Source organism: Camelus bactrianus, chromosome 1 (genome assembly GCF_048773025.1).
Source record: "Camelus bactrianus isolate YW-2024 breed Bactrian camel chromosome 1, ASM4877302v1, whole genome shotgun sequence".
Lineage (NCBI taxonomy): Eukaryota > Metazoa > Chordata > Mammalia > Artiodactyla > Camelidae > Camelus > Camelus bactrianus.
The window spans coordinates 97,244,719-97,266,032 of NC_133539.1; the positions used below are offsets into that span (position 1 = coordinate 97,244,719).

General features: G+C 40.1%; 1 long non-coding RNA gene across 7 annotated transcripts in view; it reads right to left on the reverse strand.

The window, feature by feature from the left end:
• Window positions 1-3,033: 3,033 nt before the first annotated feature.
• The window catches only part of LOC123612944 (uncharacterized), a 72,295-nt gene continuing 54,014 nt past the window's right edge, over window positions 3,034-21,314 (reverse strand). Inside the window, exons 3-5 of one of the 7 annotated variants that reach the window (XR_012509015.1) lie at window positions 20,005-20,104; window positions 14,529-15,411; window positions 3,034-10,156 (exon numbers count right to left, since the gene is read on the reverse strand). This is a non-coding gene — a long non-coding RNA (uncharacterized LOC123612944). Of the gene's footprint in view, window positions 10,157-10,178; window positions 15,412-20,004; window positions 20,105-21,314 lie in introns of those variants that run through there. The other 6 variants (XR_006720246.2, XR_012509014.1, XR_012509009.1 and 3 more) reach the window with 6 other exon arrangements.

The following is a 21,314-nucleotide window of genomic DNA, read 5'->3' on the forward strand; positions in this document are numbered from 1 at the left end:
TCACTTTGCTGTATTCTGAGAGCAAGAACTGAAATCACCCTTATCTCTCTTCAACTACTCCCCTATAACAACTATACCCAAATAGCAGAATTTTTACTGACTTATTTTTAAGCGTGGGTCACCTTGGTATAACAAAATTTTAAGATGTATAATATTGTCAGCTAATGTTTTTGAGGGCTCGTGGAGTGCCAGGGACTATTATAAAAATTTTACATGTATTAGCTAATTTAATCTTTACAACAATCTGATCAGGTCATACAGTTATGGATTGTATTATACCCCCTTCAAATAAGATGTATTGAAATCTTAACCGCCCCCAATACCATAAATGTGACCTTATTTGGAGATAGCATCTTTACAGAGATTATCAAGTTAAAATGAGGTCATTAGGGTGGGCCCTAATCCAATGTGACTGGTGTCCTTATAAAAAGGGGACATTTGGACAGAGACAGACATACCCACGGAGAAGACAATGTGAAAAGACCCAGGTAGAAGACAGCCATCTACAAGCCAAAGAGAGATGCTTGGAACAGAGCCTTCCCTCGCAGGCTTCAGAGGAAACCAATTCTGCTGACACCTTGATTTTGGACTTTTCTAGCCTCTAGAATGGTTAGACAATAAACTTCTGTTTTTTAAGCCATGCAGTTTGTGGCACTTTGTTAGGGCAGCTCTAGCAAGTGAATACACCAGCACTATTATTATTGCTTTCATTTTATGGTTAAGGAAACTGAGGCGCAAGAGAGGTTAGGTAACTTGTCCAAATTTGTACAGCTGGTAAGTGGAATAGGAGCCCAGGCAGTCCGGCTCCAAAGTCTGCTCTTCTAAATAACTAAGATATTCAAGCTTTCTGAATCCAGTCGTTGCAGACAGTGCTCTTGTCACATTGCTCCTTGACAACCTCTTTGCACACAATGCAGGGCACCATTGCGATGAACCATTGATTAAGGTGCACACAAAGTGAAACAAAACAATGGCAAAATAGCATAACAACAACCACAAAACATATATTAAGCCCTTTTATGGAGCTCTTATTATGAGTCAGGTGTCAGGTTCTAGGAACCTATTACATGGAGAGGAAAACATCCTAGTCTCTTTGGGAGTTCACACCTTGGAAGGGAAATATGTTCCTTCAGCAGGGTGAGAGAGCCCCTTGGGAGTGCACAGGGGAGAGGTAAGTGAATTTTTGCCTGGAGAGAGTGGCAAAAACCTTTATGGAAAAGACTCCAAAAAGGAGATAACCTTTGAGTTGAACCTTGATAAATGGGAAGAATTTGGGCAGGTGACTAAATAGAAAAATGTTTAGAAACAGTTATGTGATGGTGAATGTAATTGGACATGTAGGCATTATCAGATCTAATTTTAAGAATATACGAATGAAAGAGAAACACTGGAGATCCAGGCAATGCTTGGCAAAATTACTTGTATCCAATGAGAAAATAGCTGCAGGTACTAAATATTTTCCTGCTTTTCTCATTTATACAAAGAAGGACATTGGCTTAAAGTCTAGTAAGTCTGCATAACCAACTAGGAGGAAAGTCTTGGCAACCTTATTAGGGATCTCAGGGGTGGTTGAATCTGTACCTCAGGAACCTGAGATCTGGTAGTCCCTGGGATAGACCAGGATCTTAGTCATAGTTGACCTTCACAGTATTGGACAACACCAATCAGCAGCAGCTTCCTTACACGATTCAGGATTTCTATCTTCTCTTTTAAAAAGATCCAGGGATCTGGCAGTACTAGGCCTGCCTTCCTACAGGGACTGCCTTTGTGTATTGGGGGATGCTGTCCTGTGCCTTTGTATATTAGGTTAACATAGACCCGAGAATGTCTATGAGACATGCAAGAATCAACTTCGGAAAACTTTGTTTCTTAGTCCCATGTCAAAAATCTATGTATCGGTGTAATTTAGGCAGCTCTTCCCCAAGTGGTGACCGAGGGATCCAGCTTCTTCTCTCCTATGACTCTGCCATATCCATTCTGTGGCTCCCAAGATTTCCCAGGCATCTTCTCCACATCAGTTTGGGGAAAAAAAGAGTGTATGATTGAACAGGAACATTTTCATGGGCCAGGCCCGGATGTAGCATTCATTCCTTCTGTCCACAGTATACAGACCAGAGTTCAGTAACCTGGCCCCAACTAATTGCAAGGAAAGCTGAGAAATACAGTCTAGCAGGAAGAAAAGGAAATAGTTTGGTAACCACATAGTGACCATAGGTGTGTTCTCCAGTTCACCATAGTTCCCACCTAGCTTTCTTCACTGATTTGTTATCTACCTAATGTCTGTAGGCATTGGAGTTTGCAGTCTCTGATTTAGGTATTGGGAGTTGTAGTGGAAACTACCGAAATTTGGAATTGGATAGGCCTATGTTTGAAAATTTGTTAGCCACAGTATTGCTTAAGATAATGGTGCTTGAAAAAGGCAGCAAAACACAGTAGCTTAAATGAGATAGAAGTTTATTCCTCTCTCACTTACAAGTCCAATTTGGTAGCTGATCCCAGGATGCAGGGCAGCTTTAATCCATGATGCCATTAAGGATCCCAGGTTCCTTCCATCTTGTTGCTCTGCCATTTCCTGAGTTGTTACCCTGGTCCATGTGGTAGAAGATGGTTCACCAGTGGGAAGAAGGAAAAAGGAACTGAAGGGCATGTCTTGGAAATTAATCAATCCCTCCCATCCACATACATCGCACTAAACCAAAATATAGTCATTTGGCTCACAAGCTTCAAGAAAGCCTGGAAAGTGTGACCTTCTGCTGGCCAGCGATGTGCCCAGCTATAACTTGGGACATTAAGTTATTAAGAGAAGAATAGGGATGTCAGCTATCGGTAGGCCACAGTCACCTTCTATTTGTGTGGCTTTGGAAAAATACTTAATCTCTCTGTTCCCCTTTAATTTGTTTCTTAATCTGCAAGAAGGTGGTAATAGGACATTTCTGTATGAGTTAGGAATGTGTTTGGCTACAATTAACAGAAAACCTACCCAACAGCCGATAAAACAAATAGAACTTTAGTTTTCTTATGTAACAGAAGATCTGAAGGTAGTTTTTTGTTTTTGTTTGTTTGTTTGTTTGTTTTGAAGGTAGGTTTTTGTTTAGTAAGTTGATGTTTGGGAAATATTTCTGATTTTTTTTTTTTTTTTTGCCTTTCTTTCGTGGTTCCAAGACAGTTGCTTAAAGGCAGGAAGAAGGGGAAAGAGGACAGCACAACTTGCATCTTTCACCTTGATCAAGAAAAACAAAAATCTTCCCAAACTTCTATGCATTCAGTGAGTGATAAATACAAAAGATCCCCAAAAAGTTATTTATCACTCTGAACTTCAGTTTCCTCATCTATTTATATGGGATGCTAATACTGCCTCATGGGAATGTTGTGAGACTCAATGAAATAATATTGTTAATATGTCTAGAACGCTGTCTGACATATGACAGGCGCTCAACCAAGGAAAGGAATTATTGTCTGAGGAAGTAGAAAGCGTTGGCTTTGACAGTTCTGTGTTTGAATCCTGACTCTGATTCATGTGACTTTAAGTTGTTTACCCTCTTTGAATCTGTTTCCTCTTCTTGAAAAATGGGGATAATAATACCTTCTTTACAGGGTTGTTGTGAAGATTAAGTGAAATTATAGATACTAAGCACTTGGCTTAGAGGAGCCAGTCTTTCAGAGTTTAAGCAGGAGCCATCCTGAATTGACCTGGGTGAGTAGGAGACAACTGGAGGTGCTGGGTGTGTGTTGCTGAGCTAGCTTCTCCCGGCACACGCACCATGGGTTGGGGCCAAGTAACCACGAAGAGGAGAGCAAAATCAGCAATAGGGAGGCATCATGGGAAACCCAACGTGGGTCAGGTCGGCAGAGGAAGCGTATGTCTAGCTTCTGGTCTGCCTGAGACAGAGATAGCTCTCTAGGTGAGTTTGAGCAGGACTCTGGTTCCCTGCCTAGGTAGGAGGCTGGACCTTTCTCAACAGACACCAGTTGTAAGCTCTGATGGCCTGGAGGTGACTGGCAAACATTGAACAGGGTCTTATAAGCAAAGGTCTCAGGGCAGGGGTCTGGAGGAAGCCTTTTTTAGCAGGGTGGCCCAGCCACTGTGTTGGGGCAGAGGGATGTCCAAGTAGATGTGTCTGAGGTCAGCCTCAGGGATTAAAAGGAGGCTGGAGGTCACGACTGCTGTAAAGGCTTCATTTCCTGGGGGCAAATTTGGCCAATTAAAGGAAGAGGGCCTTCCTGCCCCATAACTCCTGAGGTGGGGTGGGAGGCTTGTTGGGGAAAGAGATACTGAGGGAGCAAGATTAAACATAGTTTAGTGTTTACCCCAAACAATCTGCTTCCCTTCTCTTCCCTTCCATCCCCCTCTCCCTCTCTTCCTTTTTTCCAACACTTTTATTGATACAGGATTTATGTACCATAAAATTCACCCATTAAAATGTACAATTCAGCAGTTTTTAGTATATTCAGAGTTGAGCAATCATTAGCACTAATTCCAGAAAGTTTTCATCACTCAAAAAAGAGAACATGTGCCTGTCAGTAAGTCAATCCCTATTCTCCACCTGCCTCCCATCCTGCCAGCACCCTCGTGACTATTAATCTACTTTCTGTGTCTATGGATTTGCCTATTCTGGATATTTCATAGAAATGGAATCATACAGTATGTAGTCTTGTATGACTGGCTTCTTTCACTCAGCATAATGGTTTCAAGGTTCATCCATGTTGTAGCATGTATCAACATTTCATTCCTTTTTGTGGTTGAATGACTTCCTGCTCTATAAATATACCATATTTTATCTGTCCATCTGGCAGTTGATAGACAGTTAAGCTCTTTCCGCTCTTTTTTGGCTATTATGAATAATACTGCTGTGAACATCCATGTATAAGTGTTTGTGTGGACATATTTTCATTTCTCTTGGGAATATACCTAGGAATAGAAATGCTGGGTTATATGGTATCTCTATGTTTAAGCTTCTGAGGAACTGCCAGACTGTTTTCCACGATGGCTGCACCATTTTACATTTCCACCACTTTATGTGAGAATTCCCATTTCTCCACATCCCCGCCCAAAACTTACTGTCTGTCTTTTTTATTTAGTGGTTATGAAGTGGTACCTCCTTACTGGCTTTGATTTGCATTTCTTTGATGACTAATGATGAAGAGCATCCCTACCTTTTCTTAAGAGCAAGCTGAGTGGCTCCTTCTTGTAGGAAACAGCATGGAGATCAAGCAGCTATTGAGGGAGGGGAGGGGAAGAGCCCTACTGCATCCCAGAATGGCTTCTGAGAAGAGATGGAGTTTGTGCTCAGTTATTCAGAGAAGGACTAGGAAGAATTGGAAAGGGGGTGTTCTGAACCCGCTGACAATTTGCTTCTGGTTTCCCAACTTGGGTTATACAAATTGTTGTTGTCTCTCCCAGGGTTGCAGGATGGAAGCTCCTACTCTAAGCGGAAAGTTGCTTTAAAAGGCAGGGTGGTTAATATGGTCAAATATTCAATAGTGTGCAGGCTGTTCCATTTAACTTTGCTGGAAACAGGGTTTATGAACAAGGTCAAGAATTCATCAGGTGCCCTAGCAAGCCTTAGGCAAGAAGGACTTACTGTTTAGAGCTCCGGTTCCCAGCCTCTTGCTGAGTTCTCCTTTTCTGTGAGCGCAGACTGGTGATTAAAGACCCCAGATGGCTGGAATTAAGTTAGCAAAATGTTTCATGGCCATCTCTGTGGAACTAGATGGAACTGGCCCCTCTTCTTCCAGTACTTAAGCACCAAAGCCATCAAGGGGCTGCCTCGTTCCCTGCCCTTACCCCCGACCCACGACTCCCACAGAGGAGAAAATGAACTATTTCACTACTGTGTTCTGTTTTTTTAAAAGCACTAAATTCACCGCTGCCTCCTCTCCCATAATTCCCACTTTTCCTTCTCTCCAGCCATAAAATGAGGTAGTAGATTTGAGATCTTCTGAAATCCTGGTTTAAGTGCTCTTCACAAGGAATTCTCTTTGGGCTAGTTCAGGGAACTAGGGAGGAAAAACAAACAAACAAACAAACAAACAAACAAAAAAAAAACCTCCCCGTATGCCTGGGAAGAATAGGGAAAGATGAGAATGTCTCCTTCCACTCTGGCAGGGAGAACTCTCCAGGAAGAAGCAATAACCCACGGCTCTGCTGGCTGTTCTTTGAAGTGGGAGAACCTGGTATTTTCTGAAAAACCACCACCATTTCAAATAGCATTCTAATAGCCCTCTGATGGGGAAGTTGGGGCAGGGGGCTGGGGGGCCTGTAGGAGGTTAGGAGCTGGCCTGCAGAGGGAACAGCCAGTTGTCTGAAAGATCTGCTCCTTCGAAATGCCTGGAATTTTTTTCTTCAAAGAACTGCTAAGTGAAATCTGGCTTTCAGGTATGAAAACTTCACCACATTTTCAGCAGCTTTCCCAGCTTGTGTGGAGACCACGCATGTACTTATAAAAATAATAATCTGTAATATCTGTCACATTCTGTGTCTGTTCCGGGTAAATTCCCAGCCATGAAAGGTATGAGTCATGCTCTGTGGAGAAGGGAGTTGGCTGAATCTCTCACTTTGTTGGTCAAAGATGAGGAATAAAGGTGCAAGGGATTATTTTAAAAGTCAGGAAAGGAAGTGGACACGTATATATGTTGCAACTTGGGATCCAGGGATTTCCCGATGTGCTCTTGTATGACCTGGGAGGAAAATAAAAGAGGACAAGGAAAAGAACTTTCCTCTGGAGTTGTTCTTGGGTGGGTGGGAGGTGGGGTGGGGAGGAAGGACCAATGGTATCAGGAGAACATATCTTGTTCTAATGACTAGTATTCTGATGGTGAAATGAATGGTTCAATCCCTAAAATAGCTCCCAAGCTGTACATTTTCCTAGAACCAAAAAGTTATTTTCAATCTAAGATTTTTAAAAAAAATCTCTTTTTTTTTTTCCAAATGTGTACCCCAAACACCAACAGTTGACTATTAACTTCTCTTGTTTGGGTGAAGGGATGGAAAAGGACAGGATGGAAAAGGGGCAGTGGAGAAGCTGCAACCAATTTGTAATATAGGTGTGGTCCAGGAATCCAGAAATCAAAGATGTTCCTGGTCATTACCCTGTTATAATTAATCCTTTTGAATTCTTAGAAACATTAAGATAATTTACATAAAAAATTTTCTTCATCTAACTCACCTTGTTAATGTACTTGCTGGAGGGAATCCATAGTCTCACTGGAAGTTAATGAGTTCTTAGACTGAAAATTGGAGTGTGTGTAACATATTTGTAGAATTTAGCAGGACTATGTGGGAGGTTAGAATGCTGTAACTATACTGATTATCTAAAAATAAAACTATTTACATGCCAAAATTGATATAAAAGCATTCCTCTGCATGAATAAGAAAATAAACAGTATTCTGAAAGAGGCTGTATAGTTAATTGGTAAAGAATTGTTTCACTGAGAAAGACATAAATGGATATGTAATATCTTCCATTGAAATCCAAGCCATTTTTGTTTTGCAAATGAGATTCAGAAAATTAAACAAATTTACATAATTGCCAATGCATATACTTAAAAATCATAAAAAGATATGTTAAGTTGCTCATATATGTCCATTATAAATACAGTCAGTGACCATAGTTTTAAAACCAAAAGCAGGACACATAGTCTGCCAAACAGTATTATACAATCATTCATTTTGCATGCATCACTTGAGTGCCTACTGTGTGCCAGGTACTGTACTAGTTTCTGGGTCTATAATGATGAGCTAGAGAGTCATAGAGGGTGATCATAGAGCAGAACATTTAAAATTGAAACTGCCTCAGAAAATACAGATGACTGATTGCTGTAATTGTACATCGTGACTCATTGGATATTACAAATTTTGCTGTGTCCTTTGATTGAATTTAATGAGTAACTTTTCCAATGTGACAAAATGTCAGTATTTATACATAGGTTTCCACACGTGGTTTATGGGCTTTCGTTAATGTTAAGTCCCTGAAGCCTGCAATTTAGAAATGGCTTACATTCCAGAACTTTGTTTACTAAGTCACTTGTTCAGTGGTTGGTTTCCAAAGCCAATCAACAAAAACCTATTTAATCTAAAAAAGTAGCTGAAACAAGGCACCGGCCGTATAATTAAAACTAACCACTAGGTTTAACACTGTGTCTAAGGTTGAGGGCATGCAAAGTTCACTTTGTGATTCCAGAAGCACGTTTGTCCTAGAAGCAGCATGCAGATGGAGTGGGTACTTTCCCCTAATTCCGAGATAATCAAGGCAGCTATCACCTAAACAGGGGCAGGGCCAGGTTTGTGGTGGCCTGCAGCTTATAACATGTGGGGGCCTTCTCTAAGAAAAAGATACACTGATATGAATACCAATTAAACATGGGACCTTGGAAGAGAGCTGTGTGAAGACCCCTGGAGTTTAAGCTTCATTGGCATCTCAGTAAATCTGCTCCTACGCCTGTGATGGGTAGGATAATGGTAACAAGTAATGGGTGGGAGATTGGGCAGAGGCGGTGAAGATGAGTGGGGAGCAGTTAAAGGACTAACAGGGATAGACACCAGGACCTTCATAAGGTCAATGCACGAAGATGGGACATTGGGGTTGCTTGTTCCCATGTCAGGGATAGTGTGGCTAGTCAGGGCTAAGGGTACCTTGTTGGAGAGGCAGGCCTTTAGGGTGGCAAGAGGGGGCCGTATGTGGGACATTACCAGGGTCAGTGAAAGGATAGGTGGCATTGGCCCAAAGGCTAAAAGATGAGAGATGAGGATGGGGACAGATTCTACAGCTGAAGTGGGATGGAGTTCAGGAAGTCAGCTTCACTCCATATTGATGTGTTTAGAAGGTAGAAGGACTGGGTCAGCATGAAAGAAGGGGTTTTTGAGGGAAGAACGGAAATACATTCTCACCTGCAGCAGGTGGAGGAAAGAAGTGACAGGGTGCAGGGGTGGTGAGGAAGGGCGGGGTCCCACCGCGTCCAGAAGGGCAGTGATGTGAGACCCATGCGTAAGTCAGAAGCCTTGCGTCAGGCACTGCCTGTCATCATGAAGAATGATAAAGCTCACCCCAGGCCAGAATGTAATTTGGATAAATTATGAATTGAGAAAACCCAATCATTTCAGTTGAGTTATAGCTATTTGTTAGCAAACTCTCATGAACTTATAAATCAGTAGTCGTTAGGCTTAGGTTAGACTTTAGTGAGTACCCTGAGGTGACAAGAGAGACGCAGAGGATCTTTAAATAAAGGCCACTGGCTTGGTCAAGAATAATTCCTTCCTGAGGAACAGGGGAAATGGGATTTTGATTTCTTATGCTAGAACTGCTTGAAACAAAGCCAGTTGAGAAATGGAGAGTCTGTATTTGACTCCATATAATCATTCCCCACTAAAATCCCTGTTAGGAAGAAGCTCCGAATCTGAATTTACATAGCTCAGCCAGTGACTGACGGAAAAGTCTGACCAGAGGAGTTTCCACGTTTAATGCCCTATGTTTTGGTTCTGAAAAGAATGCAGAAGCTATTATTCCCAAGTAGGTAGCTACAAATAGTGTCACTGAAAAAGCCATCTACAGCATTGGGCAATGTAAGGAATGGCAGTTGTGAAATATAGGGGTGGAGTGCAAAAAAACTACATGCTCCGTGTGTTTGGAGTTCTGCAATCTGAATCCAAGATCATATACTCTACAAAAGAGTCCTGAGGGCAAGGGACTGCAAAGCAAGAAAATAGAAAATGTGTACTAGTGAAGTGTATCAGTCAGGCTCTTTGACCAGAAAAACAGAAGCCATTCCAGGTTTATCCAACAGAGGAAATTTAATATAGAGAATTGGAATCATAGGCAATGGAAGCACTGAGAAGGCAAACATGGCACACAGAGAGGAATTCCAGAGGTTAGCAACAAGAGGAAGCTGCTCGCGTCTTAACACTGGAGAGACAATCGGAGGAAGTGGCATTATCAGAGTCCAGGAACCAGGGTCATTCAGTGGGAACCAGAACCATAGTAGAGGCTTCCCCACTGGAGCTGAGACCATGTAACTGGTGCTGGAAATAACTCAGGGAATAGAGAAAAATACCCTGATTGGTTTCTTTCTTCCTTTCATTCTTTACTCTAGTGCTGTTGCCTTCCATTGGTTGAAAGTAGGTGGAAACCAGAGATCAAAGAAGCCTGACCAGTGTAGTCTCCTACAACGAAAACAGAGTACTGGATTCATAGGAGAGCAAACTGGATGTGGACTGCACGTTGCAAAACATTTAAATTTTGTATAATACAGAACATTACCAAACTACCTTGGAATTCGTAACTCTCATATTATCAGCCATGTATGATTTCCAGAAAGTGACTAGAAAATGTTACCATATCCCCAATGAAATGCCTGAACTTAACTTTCACTCTTTTTAATATAAAAATTATTTTTGAAAATGAAATACAAGGGTATAAAACAAAAATTCAAAAGTTACGTTAAGTATAGGAGGTGAAAAGCCTCAGCCACGCCTCACTGCCCCTGGCCACTTGATTCTCTCTCTCTCTCTTTTTAAACCCCATGCATCCTTTTTATTGTTAAGTCATAAAGAGGTATCAAAATTAAAAGCAAAAATTACAGGGTATAACTTAACATAACTACTAGGCAACCTCCCTGACCAGTTATTTTGTGTACGCTTTCATGTACGTATACATCTATGTCTACATTTATATGTGTGTCTACCTATGTGTACATCTATATGCATATCCATATGTTAATCTATAGCCATCATTTTTCTATATGTGGAAGATAAATATGACCCCTATGCAAATGGCAGCATACTATAGGCACTGCTCTGCTGACCTACACTTTAGCACCAATGGGCACTTACTAATTGAATACCAAAGATATCTTTTCTCTTTGGAAATAAAATGGGTGTGCCCATTGGGTCAGATGTGTACCCAGATGATGAAGAGCTATAAATCATAAGGCTTGCAGACATCCAATGTTCAACTAGTCATACAAAGAATTCTCCAAGGCAGTAATTCAGCAGACGTTTTGTCAGGTCTGTCAGAATGATTCAAGGCTATGGAATGACTCATTGGGGCTTGAGTTAAATAATCTTAGCTTAATAATATCACTTGGAGCAAAGGTAAGTCGAAGATTTAAATCCTGGTAGCTCAGTATTTCATCTGGACACTGACAGAGTAATTCTCTGTCTAGCAACAGTGTCAGGGTCAAAAAGAAAAATCCCCAGGTGTCTCATATTGTACACCAAGATAATGTCCACATGGTTAAAGAATTTGCATATATGTATATGTTTATGTACATGTATATATACACACACAAGTACATATATTCACACATATTACATATGTACACTGGAAGGAAATACATTTGAAAATTTCTCACATCTCTAGGGCAGGGTTAACTTATAAGCTTAGAAATGATAGAAGAAATTACAAAGATAAAAAATTGAATTAATTATAAGAACTTTAATATGTTCTGTACATAAAAACACAAGAACACAAAAAATAATACACTGGGAAAATACTTTAAACAGATATGGCAGATAAAAGGATGATACCTTAACTATATAACATATGCATGTGAGGTCAGATAATGTGGTGAGACCAAGAGCCTTAGCCCTGATGTGGGTCTTCCCATGATGGGAACCACTTAGGCCTTAGTTTCTTTATCTGTAAAATGGTGGCAACAGTTATCGGGGCTTTGTGAGGTTGCATTGTGAGATGTCTTTATAGTATTTAGCACAGTGCCAATTGATAAACAGTAGGATTTGCTATTATTGTTACTACTAATAAAAGAAGTTAGATAAATAAATGGAGGAAAGACTGGAACAATCAATTCACCAGCGGCAATGAATAAACTAACACAAGGGAAATGTTCAAATTTATAATTTATTCCAAAAATACATTGTTCAACTTTTGCCAAAATAGTTTAAAAAATTAACACCCAATACTAATGAGGACAGAGTGAAACCAAAACACTTTTTTTTTGTGGCAATAATATTAGAACTATCCTTTGGAAAATAAAATTGGCAATGTATATTATGAGCCAAAAAATGTTTAAATTCTTGTTTAACGTGATAATTTTGCTACTTAGAATTTTTCTCAAAGATGTGATCCAAAGAGATAATATATTATAAACTTACTCGTTTCTGTAATAAGTTATTTATGAATAAAGTCCAAAGCAGCCAATATGTGTAATTACCTTCTGGTACAATGATTAAATGTAAATGCATCAATACCACGATACCAGATGATAGATATTTGCATCAGAATGGAAACTCATATACTATGGTTATCTAGTTTATACTAAAAATATAATATTTAAAATTAAATGATTATGTATCAACATTCTTACTAATTTTCCATCTTGTATGTTTTCCACATATTTAGGCCCATATTAAAAGCCTAGAAAACAATATGCAGAAGTAAAAATAGTTGTCTTTGGGTGATCCAGTTGTGAGTGATCATTTTTCTTTCTCTCTTTTTCAGTCCTTTAGCATTTCTTTAAAGTGGCTTTTTAATTACAAAAGCAATGCATGCTTATTGTTTAAAAAAAACAGGTCAACATTGCACAGGTATCTAAAGAAGAAGTAAATGTGCTCCAATCGTCCCTGCCTCTGATTTTCTCCTCTCCCGTCTCTGTTTTCTCCCATCAAACCTCACTTCTTTCTTCAGAGATGACCATTTAGGAATATATCCTCCTGGATTCTTCTTTTACACACACGTATGCATTTGCAAGAGGACCACACACATCTTTTCTTATGTTAGTGGGATTCCTACTATTCCCTAACTGGCTGTTTCAGCTTCATCTCTCTCTCTCTCTCTCTATCTCTGTGTGTGTATATTATCTAATGCTTTGTCAGTTCAAATAGAATTGTCTTACTATTTTTAATGAATACATTGTATTCCATAATATGGGCATACACCAGTTTGTTTAAGCAACTCGCTAGTAATGATTTTTTTGGTGTAGTTTCCAATTTTTTTGCCGTTGGAGACATTGCTGCAATCTTGTACTCTTCCTAGGTATCCGCAAGTGTTTCTATAGGATAGATTCCTAGAACAAAATTGCTGGGTCAAAGATTCAACATCCTTTGAATTTGCATATTTAAATTTCTGCTAGTTACTCCGTATTGTGGAAAGAATTTATCAACTTATATTTCCAAGAGATTTTTTGTTTAAAGAAAGTAGAAACAGAAGTCCCATGAAACCAATATAAGACACAATTGTATGTGCCTACATCCAAGTGATCTTCACCCTAGAAGTAGGTCGTTTAATTTTGGTTTTACTCTTTCAGAGATCCTCATGTGTTTGGCTCACTCATGATTCTACCATCTCCCATGCCCCATTGTTTTAAAAAGAATATTTGTGACTATCATCCGTTCAGAATGCCCATTTCTGGGCTAGGTCCTAGAAATGGAAATGAATTGGCTGGAGCATGTTCAAGATTGATAGCTTTGTAAATTAAGCTAATTTCTACACCCTGTTTCAGGGCGTGGTTGTGCCGTTGCGTTGGCACTGACATCTAGTCTGTGCTCCACTCACCAAAGAACCTGTGCCCTGGGTGCAGGTAGGGGAGGGCAGAGTTCACCCAGAGGAAATAGCTCCTTTTCAAGTTCAAAGTGCCTTGGAGTTTCAGCTGCCCTCATCATTCTTAGTTAAAAATTTCTTTATTTTACTGATTCTTTAGCCTTTATTTAACTGATTTTATGGATAGAGCTCATCCTATTAAAAGGATAATAATTTTATATTAACAATTAGCCCTAGAATTTAAAATATAAGTACCGTTCAAGCATAGTTGAGAATTTGGCTGAGGTGAGAAAACGTTCTGGTGAGCTAAGGACCCCAATGAGCATTCAAACCATTAGATAAAGAACTATAATTGAAAATACAGACAGTCTGATTATTTCCATATCATTGATAGACTTTGGACAATTAGAAAAATTAACTCCGACAGATATACTTGCAAGTAATGAAATAAGATGGAGCTAAGATACACTGAGCATATAAATGCTATAGCTGTTGAGTATGGTTCCAATGTTAAATCTTTTTATTTTTTCTCAAGTCCTAATTGAGATATTTTCCAGCAGATATAATTGTTGCCATACAATGGATGTTAAACAATATATGTCACCTCATCTGTAATTAGGCACAAGTAATAAGAATTTCAGTGGTTAGCTGTCTGATAAGTTGTGGATGGTCTTCTAATTTAGGAAGCCATCTACATTACTCTTCACATTGTTTAAACTGGAACATACACAGTGTGTTTGCAAAAGCAGTCAGTAGTGAACAATTAAATGAAAACATGGAGCATAGAGATGAAGAAATGGTGTACACAGATTGGGTAAGGATCTCACAAAAGTCTTAGCATGAGTTAATCTCATGGGCCCAAATAGCTTCAAAAGAGATTAGGTTAGACCTGTAGAAAGGGAGGAGGAAAGGAAGGAAGGGAAGAAGGAAGGGAGTGAGGGGAGGAATAAGAGAGGGGTAAGGGTTGAGCAAAGGCAGGAGCAAAGAAGAAAGAAGGAAGAGGTAAGGACAGACTTACTGAGAGAAGGAAGGGGTTACCTGGAGTTTCCAGGCTAAGGACATCATCTTTTGGCGATATCTTTATGGAGGCACAGTAAGAGCAGCATATCTGGGGGTGATTCCCTGGTTAACTGAGGGTAGTCTACATGTTTTTATCTAGAAAATATAAACCTGAGGTTAAACCCCAGATCACGATAAGATGCCCATCACTTAGCAATATACAAGACAAGGAGCTCAGTTGCAATGACAGTAAAAATAGTTAACATTCATGAGGTCTTTATGGTGAACCGGAAACTGTACTAAGTGCTTGTACACGTTGGGTAATGCAGTCTGGACAATATGCCCTTTGAAGTAGATGTGGACTTGTATTTATTATCCTTATTATACAGTTGCAGAATCTGAAAAACAGAGAAGTCAAGGAACTCGCCCACGGTCAACTAGCTAGGCAATGGCAGTCACGGAGACATTTTGACTCCCATGCAGATTTATTATACGGTATCCCCATCCCAAGGACATTCTAACCTTTAATATACTCAAGGAGCAAGCTGGACCCATTCACCTACTACGGCTTCCCTTCTCCATGAACATAAACTACATGTGACATCACCTTGGAAGGATAGCTTTGAGCTGTACCGCTTCTGTGCATGTGGCAGCCTGCTTAGCATTCTGCAGCCTCCGAGACCCTTTGCCGGAACATCAAAGCAGATTTCGCGCTCCTGGGAAAGAACCATCCTCCCTCAATCACAGAGGTCAGTGGAAACACTGTGAGTCTATAATCCATGACACACAGTGAGGGAGGAAATGACTTTATCTGTGGGGCTGAGGCCCAGTGATAAGGAGCAGTATAAACGGGGTTTTTTTCTTTCTTCATGGTTGGCAGGAGACCAATCGAGCTGCCATCAGCTCCTCCCATGGTGAGAGACTTAAAAAAAAAAAAAGCTATCTCAGCCAGCAGGTAGAGTATGGGAAGTGACCGACCTGCACAGCCTTCTGCCAGGTACGTTATACACGGACTGCCTCTAGCAGTCCCTTTTGCGGGAGCTGTGTGTTTCCCTTTCTCTTAATATTTTCTTAATATTCTCGGATGGACAGTAAACTGTTAATGTGGTACAATGCCCGCTCCACGGAGAAGGGCTTAATTCTGAATGGTCTCCCCTCCTCCTTTAGGCTAGGATGCCTGTGGGTCAACATTTGAGATACACTTAGACTGGATGCAGCTGAACAAGGGAGTACCTTGCTACGAGCTAGTGATCTGGAAAATGTTCACGACGCCTTGTTAAGTGAAAACAGCAGCTTATAAAACAGCAATACACTTGAAATATGCACAGAAAAGCCTGAAAGAGTAGATACCACAAAGTTTACAGTGGGTACCTCTGGAAGGTGGGAATACGAGTGATTTCTTTCTCATTTTATTTTTTATTCAAGCATTATTTATTGAGTGGTTAGCATGATCGAGGCATAATAAATTCTCAAGAATTTTCTTTTATGTTTTAAGACACACATGATCTATGAATATCTGTTTCTTTTGTAATAAGAAGTAAGCTATTTTTTCAAAGTCTACCTCGTACCTATTAAGAAAAGTTTTACCTCCTTCGAAGAAAATCCAATGCACAAAAATCCCCAACTTACATACAAATAAACTAGGAAATGACCATTCATTTTACAAATGAGATCACCACATGGTTCTTTTAAATAGAATGCTCTCTAGCACTCAATATTCGATTCAGTTTGCAAGAACTTGCCTCACTAATGAGGGAAATGTAAATTCAAACTTTGTATATTGGGTTGAAATTAACAGGCCTTTTGGTTTAGCTTTTTAATCCAAGTTAGAACCAATAAAAGTGAAAAGTAAACTAAGCTGATGAAACGTTCTTGTCGGTGGACCACAGAGACACAGATTCTGTGCACGTAGCAGAGGCGCCCTCCTGCCTCCCAGCATCTCTAACAGGCTCGGCAGGCTGGACTGGCTGCAGGGCCCTCTGCTGCTCCTGCCCCACCTCCCAACCATTCCCCCTGCTCCTATAAGCCTGGTTCCTTCCTTTCATTTTTATTGCCTACATTGGAGGCCAGTGGGCTGATGGCATGGCCTAACGCTGGTGCACAAAGAATAGAATAAAATGACCTCACCATTATCAAAGTTAACCATAGGATCTGAGCATCAATCGGAATGGGTTTTCTGTGGTCCAAGAAGCCACAGGAGGCCTTGGGGAGAAGGAAGTGTGTGTGTTGGGTGCTGAGACCCCGTACTCTACTCCTAAGGGGATGGAAACAGTAAAGCGTTGAGGGGTAGAAACAAGGGTCCCCTTGTAACCAAGAGCAGTAGGGAGGAGAGGCAGACCAGGACCAGTGTGCCCTGGAGAGTGCCTTGGGGGTGCCTGTTAGACGTCATTTCTCTCCGGGTCTTATCGTGTGGCAGGCACCAGGCTAGCGTGGCAGATACCACTGCTGTGCCTCTCAAGTGGCTCCCAGGGCAGGGCAAGGTAAAGCTTATACAAGTACACACATCCCATACCTCTGGAGGGAGTAAGCTGAGGGCTGTGTGTGAGAGAGGAGTGTGAACAGAAAGTCTGAATATATGTAGGAGCCTTTTTGTGGGAGGAAAATGTTTCCCAGATTGGATGGCATTCAAAGGGGTCAAGGATTTGACAGGCAGAGGAGGGGAGAGGGATATCAGTGGATGCACCAACCTGAGCAAAAGCACAGAGCTAAGAAAACTTATGTGCTCCGGTCTGGTGAGAGTGAGAACGGAGACACCATCTGTGCCCATGGAAGGGAGATGCCAGCTATACCATTCATAGTTTGTGTTTTGTTTGGTTTTGCCAAACTACAGAAAAAGATATATGTCTCATGAGCATCTTTTTTGTTCTTTACTTTTTTAAGTGTTTTTTTTTTTTAGTATATTTCCTAAGTTGTGCAACTATCACCACTATCTAATTGCAGAATACTTTCAACACCCCAAAAAGAAACCCCTTACCTGCTGGCAGTCTCTCCTCTCTCTCTAACCACTGGCAATTACTAATCTACTTTCTGTCTCTATGAATTTGTCTATTCTGGACATTTTATCTAAATGGTAGATTTTATATAACATGTGGCCTTTGGTGTCAGACTTCTTTCACTTTTACAGGTTCATCCATTTTGTAGCATCTATCAGAGCTTCATCCCTGTTTATGGTCAAATAACATCCCACTGTATGGATATACCACATTTTGTTGATCATTCATCTGTGAATGGACATTTGGGTTGTTTTCACCTTTTGGCTATTGTGAATAACACTGCTATGAACATTTGTTTACCTATAGGCATCTGTCTTAGTCAGTTCAGGCTGCTGTTTAGAAAACGATATACTTATAAACAACAGAAATTGATTTCTTATAGTTCTGGAGTCTAGAGGTCCAAGATCAGGGTGTCAGCATGGTTGGGTTCCAGTGAGGACCTCTTCTGGGTTGCAGACTGTCATCTTCTTGTGCCCTCAAGTGGCAAAAAAAGAACTAGAGAGCTTTCTGGGGTCTTTTTATAAGGGCACTAATTCCATTCATGAGGGCTCCAACCCCATGACCAAATCACCTCCCAAAGACCCCACTTTCTAATACCATCACTTCGGGGGTTAGGATTTCAACACATGAATTTGTTTTGTGGGAATCGGGGGAGCAGTGGGGAACAGACTTTCAGTTCATAACAGCATCTTAAATAAATGCATGAGAGTACCCACTTGAACAACTGACGTTCCAAGTATTTTCTTCTCTGTCAAAGAATCTGGAGGTCCTCCTAGGGCTTCCCTCTGGCTCAGCCCTCAAGAATTACATAAACTTTTTGAGGGCCAACTTGTTGGTTTGTTCTTTTTGCAGGCTCTGGAGTGAAATGATTTCTGAGTTCCTACCTGGTAGTTTCTTAACCTAAGATCAGGCGTCTCTTCCTCATTCCACATACAAACAAGGCTCAGGCTGCCACCTGTCTGTGCCAAGCTGGCTTGTTATTTTACAGGCGAGATACCAGTTCTCATGCACCCTGCCCTGCCCTGCATGGCTGTCTTTAAAGAGGCAGGATTTCCACCCTGCTACATCAGAGGAGAAAGAACTCAAAACCTGTGGCATTGTTAAACTGTCATTAATGCACGAGAATGTTACCTACTTATTTTAAGCAGAGAAACATTCAAAGTTATTATTTTTTTTAAAAAAACCTCACTGTATAATACTCAAAACTGTATTTTCGTTCTTTCAGGTACAATTTTGAAATGTATTTAATATGTGAACTTGAGTCTAAGGTAAGTAAATCTTGGCCTGAATCCACAGATCACTTCTTAAAACTATTCTTCTTTCTTCTATGTTTTCTTTCAACCCCCCCTTGTCCCAACCACATCTTTCTTTCCCCTATTCCCTTCTCAATAACTATAGATCCTTCTCTCTAAAAGTTCCCAAATCATAGCCTCCCTTCTTATACTCTCTTTCCAAACCACAGCCCCTGGCCCTTTCTTTCTAGTTACCTCATCCCCCAAACCTTAGACCTCCTTTTCAAAACTTCTCTTTAAACTCATTTCCCAAACACCGTCTCTTTCCCAAAATCCATTTCCCTAAGCTACAGTCCACTCCCTGAAACAAAAGGAACACATGTACTGTCATTCACCAGCAGGGCTGGGACTGATTCTGGGAGAGGGGTATCAGGGTGTTATGACCTGTGGAGGCTGTGGAGAAAGGTGAGGAGGTTGCTATGGACAGAGACGTGAGAACCATGATTTAGTGCCCCCTGGATAAGTCCTGGGCTGTGGGCAGCTCCCTTCACTTGGCTGGGGTTTGATTTTTCTCATCTGGCATGTACTCAACCTCTGGCTCAGAGGAGGCTCTCAGCAATATTATTTATTCGCTTGATTAAGTGGTCGGATGAAGGGCTAGCATGAGGTGACCTCCCACCTCCTTTCAGCTCTTTGTAAAATGCTAATACCCATGTAGTCAAGATGAAGAGGATCAGGGACTTTGGAAGTCTGAATTTCCTGACCAGTTACCTCCATTTCGTTCTTCACTTTGCTTGTGCAGATAAAGTCTTTTTTTTTGTCAAGGAGAAAAATAATTAGAATTTTACTGGGGAGAGATATAAGACAGTTTCTTTCCTTTAGGACTCCAAACTCCTTGACTGTCTATCTGTCAGTGGGCTACTAATGAAAATAGCTTTGGTTCCATGGGAAATAACTATGAGGACAATGAAATCCAGGGATGTGAACTAGGAGCACAGGATGTCCAGCCAGGATCGTTCTAAATCACTCAAAAGGCACCAATGAAAGGGAAATGCCTTTGTTAATATATGTTTGTTGATTGATTAAACTGGATATACCTCTAATGAAGATATCTTTTAGTTCTAAGCTTATATTCCAGGGACCAAATGTAAATGGACATGCTGGTTTCAATGAACAAGTAACCCCTTCCAAAAGTTCTAAAAAATTTTAAAAGTCAAGATGGATCATAGATAGAAATGTAAAAAGTTAAACTATACTTTTAGAAGAAACCAGAAAAGAAGATTTTATTACCTTGGGTTAGGCAAAGACTTCTGAGATAAAACACCAAAAGCATGATCCACAGAAGAAAAAAATTGATATATTGTTCTTCAAGAAAATGTAAAACTTTGCTCTGTAAAAGACACATTAAAGGTGATATCACTTATGTGTGGAATATACAAAAATAAAACAAGCATTAATATAGCAAAAAGGAAACAGACTCACAGAAGTAGAGAACAAACTAATGCTTACCAGTTGGGAGAGAGGAGGGGGGCAGGGTAGGGGTAGGAGATTAAGAAGTACAAACTATTATGTGTAAAATAAATAAGCTACATAGATATGTTGACAGCATAGGGAATAGATATTTTACAATAACTATCTCAAAAAAGACACACTAAAGAGAATGAAAAGACAAGTTACAGACTGGGACAAAATTTTTAGAAATCACATATCCATCAAAGAACTAGTATTCAGAATATATAAAAAAGCTTTTAAATTTAACAATAAGAAAGCAAACATTGCCAGTAAAATGAGGCAAAAGATTTGAGCCCATACCTCACCAAAAAAAGATATATAGAAAGCAAATGAGTACATGAAAATATGCTCAAAAGTATGTTAGTCATTAGAGAAACATAAATTAAAGCCACAAGATACTGCTACACACTTATTAGAATGGCTAAGAATAAAAACGAAATTGATACTTCCAAGTGCTGACAATGATGTGGACGAACTGGAACTTTCAGACATTGCTGCTAGGAAAGTAAAATGGTATAGCCATACTGGAAAACAATTTGGCAATTTCTTACGAAATAAAAGTACACAAACCATATGACTAAGAGTCCCACTCCTAGGTATTTTTACCCTAGAGAAATGCAACTCAAGTTCACACAAAAACCTATATTCAAATATTTATAGAAACACTATGATTGCCAACAACTGGAAACTACAGTTTCAATGATTTTCAAATACATCCTGCTAAGTGAAAGAAGCCGGAACCAAAACGTTACAAAATATGTAATTCAATTTATATGACATTCTGGAAGAGCCGAAACTATAGTAGACATTTGCAAGAGCCTCAGAGTTGGATGATTCTTCCAAAGGGGAAGAATTAGGGACATAGGGATATTTTTGAGGGTGAGGAAATTGTTCTGTATCCTGACTGTGGTAATAGTTACATGACTTTATGCATTTGTTAAAACTTACAGAACTCTGCACACACACAAAAGAGGGAGTGTTCATTTATTGTAATGCAAACTGAAAAAAAAGTTCTGCAAGTAATAAAGGTGAAAAAAATTATTGTCAGGAACTACATTCAGCTAGTCATGAGGCTTTAATTTTTACCC